Source organism: Equus caballus, chromosome 14 (assembly GCF_041296265.1).
Source record: "Equus caballus isolate H_3958 breed thoroughbred chromosome 14, TB-T2T, whole genome shotgun sequence".
NCBI lineage: Eukaryota > Metazoa > Chordata > Mammalia > Perissodactyla > Equidae > Equus > Equus caballus.
In genome coordinates, this window is record NC_091697.1 from 10,677,478 (window position 1) to 10,681,768 (window position 4,291).

Consider the following 4,291-nt stretch of genomic DNA (forward strand, 5'->3'; position numbering starts at 1 on the left):
CAGATATACTTTGGCAAGTTGTACTTGATCAATTGGACCACATTGTATACATAATTAGCAAGTAATTAATAAAGCCTCAAGACTCTGACTATATGTGACACACTGTTTCTATTTCTTACCTGTGTGATTGTTGACAATCTGTCATTTGCTCTCTGACTTTCATTAAGGGGCTGCATTTAAACATGAACAAAGGAATCAGAAGGCTTTACCATCTATAGGTGGATGGAGACTGTAGAAAGGCCAATCCTGCTCTAAAGTTCTTGTTATAAAAGAAAAATCTTTGCTTCTTTCACTGTTGATCCAGTGGGAGGGACTTGGGTGTTGAAACCAGCCTGCATTACAATTCCAGATGCAGCATCTATTACTTGTTTGGCATTATCTCTTTAAGCATGAGTTACCTCCCAGTAAAATAGGGATAATAAGACCTACCATGGGCTGTTTCCCATGCGCTAAGCCATGAATAATTTCTTTCCTCGTACTATTGAACTTAGTCATAATGATAACACTCTTCGTTAGGTATTGTTATTTTTTTATAAACCTCTGTTCTTATTTTTAAATGACGAATGAAGAAAAACACCAACTCAACACATGTGTACTTGTTATCTGTTAGTATTGAGGTAGGCCCCTTACCATAGAGCTTTCTCTTTTATAAAAAAACAAATTAATTAATCTTAAAGGCCCAATTCAGTTCAGACATTTAAAGAAATAATTAGGAGAATAGTCATGATTTTCAATTGCTTCTTTAACTGGGCATTATTTCTTCTTCTATTTGTAGATACGAGTCTCCTGATCAGGGATGGTGTGCCAGTCATTGTGCTCCAACTCCATGCAATGAAAGGCACCACTAATAAACTGGCAGCCCTCTTTTCTTCAGAACTTACATACGACTTTATAATCCTTCTCAACAATTCACTCCAGGAAACCACTATTAAGTGATCAGAGTTGGTGGTTGAGATGAAAACTATTTCTCATCTCTTCCACATGTGAATACCTCCATTCCCCCAAACTGAAACTCTGGCTATTTTAATGTATTTAATAATTTATCTCCACCTCAATTCTGCCTAACTTCCCAAACCACCTTCCACAATTTTATAATTTTGTTTTCTCAATGATGACAGAAGCACATAAGATAATTTTTCATATGGATGCCTCCACTTGTAGATGACTACGATACCATAAACTGGTCTGAAATAACTTTCTCTTCATTTGTGGTATCTTTCAACTTTCCCTTGGAAATCATGCAAAACCAAAGCTTTGTAACTGAGTTTGTCCTCCTGGGGCTTTCAAAGAATCCAAATGTTCAGAAAATAGTATTTGTTGTATTTTCATTGGGCTACATTGCAACTGTCGGGGACAACTTGCTAATTATGGGTGACTGTCATGATCAGCCCGGTACTCCTGGGCTCCCCTATGTACTTCTTCTTGGCTTTCCTATCCTTCCTGGATGCGTGTTTCTCCTCTGCCATTGCCCCAAAGATGATTCTGGACTCTGTCTGTGAGAGGAAAACCATCTCCTTTGAAGGCTGCATGACCCAGCTTTTTGCTGAGCATTTTTTTTGCTGGGGTGGAGGTCATTGTCCTCACTGCCATGGCCTATGACTGCTATGTGGCTATCTGCAAACCCTTGCATTATTCTTCTATCATGAACTGGAGGCTCTGTGGTATGTTAATGGGGGTAGCCTGGATAGGGGGCTTCCTGCATTCCATGATGCAAATTCTCTTTACTTTCCAGATGCCCTTCTGTGGCCCCAATGTCATCGATCATTTCATGTGTGACTTGTACTCATTACTGGAGCTTGCCTGCACTGACACTTACATCTTTGGTCTTTTGGTGGCTGCCAACAGTGGGTTTATCTGCATAATAATCTTCTCCTTATTGCTTCTTTCCTATGGTGTCATCTTGCTCTCTCTGAGAACCCATAGTACTGAAGGGCAGAGGAAGGCTCTTTCCACCTGTGGATCTCATACAGCTGTTATGGTTTTGTTCTTTGTCCCATGCATATTTGTGTATGCACGACCTCCAACTGTTTTCTCCTTTGACAAAATGGGGGCAATATTTTACACCATCCTAACTCCCTTGCTCAATCCTTTGATTTACACTTTCAGGAATAAGGAAGTGAAAAATGCCATGAGGAAAGTGTGGTACAGAATAACGATGTTTTCCAATGAAAAATAAAACATTTAACTTTGAAAAAATTTTTAGTTAAGAGTAAAAAAGTCAAATTTTCTTATACAAAAACTTTCTGTGAATAGGTCTTTTTGATAGGAGGTAATGTAATGAAATTAAAAAAGCACTAACATGAGAGTCAAGAAATAAGGTTTTCATCCGTAGATCACTTATCAACTCTAATTTGGTTACTCAGTATCCTCATATGTAAACTAAAAAGAGTTGAGTTTTATGCTTACTTAGAATCCAATAACCAAAAAAGAATGAAAAGAGAAATCAGACTGCTTGCCATTCACTTCATGCTTTAAAAAAACCTTATGGAAGGAAGACAAAAATATCTTAGAGATTAGGAACAGACACTCAAACTATTTCAAGTGAAAAGAAGTTTATATTTATGACACTGATGTCTGTGACTGATGAAAAACAATCGGGACTCAGGAAGGGCAGAGACTGGAGCATTCTCAGAATCTAACTGTAGGTGTACCTGTATCACATGACCCCGTCATTTGACATGGTCCATAACCATCTGCTACAGAATTTGCATCATTTGGTGAATTTATTGAGAGACAAAACCTGATTAGCCCAGGCTTGCCTAGGGATGAGTTTCTCTTGGGTCAGGTGACCACCCCATACCTATCAGCTGTGGGAGAGGAAGAGGAGCCAGATTCCATAAGGAAGTCAGCAATGAGCATCTCTTACACAAGTACAATCAAAGGTCACTCTTGAGGGAACCTGTTATGAGTGAAACCAGTACTAAAGCTGCATATACAGTGAGCTGACTTTCCTCCACTACAGGAGGATCAGAAACCAGAGACATTTGAGGGTCAACAATAGGTTTCAAGAGAGGATACTACTTTGATTTACTTGGTTATTTGAATTTTCTTGCCTTTGTCTTCTACCTAGGTCAAAATAATTCTATTTGAATAACAACCAATAAAAAAATCATTCAAATTCAGACACATCTTTCATGTCATTCCCATAATTAAGGTTTGTTTGTCTCAGATCCCCAAATGGCCTCTGGAATAAATTATTTACAGAAAATATTTCAGTCCTCAACACATTAACACTAATAAAATGCTTATTTACTGAGTATTATAGACAAAAATACTAAATAATCATTTTTTTCTTTGCTTAATCTTCCATTTCAGACCCAAAGAAGAATATATGATATTAATTTTCTGCCAATCTCTGAATTATTCACTGGAACCCTTATCTTAGTAAGATGCAACTTTAAATGAGCAGAGTTTAAATTAAGGTCCTAATTCATCCTAAAACTACAGGTGAGACAGAGGTGGGTCCAAATTAAAATAATACAAACCTCAGTTATCATCTCATCCCATTTCAACATTTTCCATGAATGAGTGACTGTAGTGAAGTGCCTTCAGTAAAACCCTGGCATTGCTTTGACAGAAGATGGAGTCCAGTTAGGTAATCCAGTCATTCAGGGTACAGTGAATTTTAATGAGCACTCAGGGTCAGTTCACTTCAGAGCTGGAAGGAACATCAAGAGATCATTGACTCAGCATCTTGCCTTTGGCCAGTTTAATTGTCTCCTTTGAAACTAGCTCCTGCAAAGTGTTTGCACCAGAACCGGGAAGCCTAATTATTCCCTCAAACATAGGGAGTTGATTTAGGGCTTTTTGACTGGGAAGTTTAATGCATGGACTCATTCATTGGCTGTTCTTGTTTTCCAGGCCAAGAAATCTTGTGGCATTACTGTATATCTTATTAAAATAAAAAGTGATTTGGACTTGTACTTAAGAGATTTGGATTCTAGGCTCAGTTCTGTTACTAATTAGTAAGATGACCTTAGGTGAGTTATTTCATTTCTTTAGTCTTCAGCTTCTTGTGTCTAAGGAAGGTTAACAAAAGCACAAATATTTCCTCTGCACTTTCTCTGAGCCAGGGATTCTTTCCTTTCATATGTTACATATTTTAGTATTTATAGTCTTTTTTAAAGTAGGTCTTCAGGGTCAGCCCCAATGGCCTAGTGGTTCAGTTCAGTGCACTCCACTTCAGTGGCCGAGGTTCAGTTCTGAGGTGTAGGCCTACACCACTCATCTATCAGTGGCCATGCTGCGATGGTGCCTCACCTATAAAATAGAGGAAGACTGCAACTCATGT

General features: G+C 38.2%; 1 pseudogene; it reads left to right on the top strand.

Annotated features, from left to right (window-relative positions):
• Positions 1 to 834: 834 nt before the first annotated feature.
• Positions 835 to 2,176, top strand: LOC138917530 (olfactory receptor 4C15-like; annotated as a pseudogene).
• The last annotated feature ends 2,115 nt before the right edge of the window (positions 2,177 to 4,291 follow it).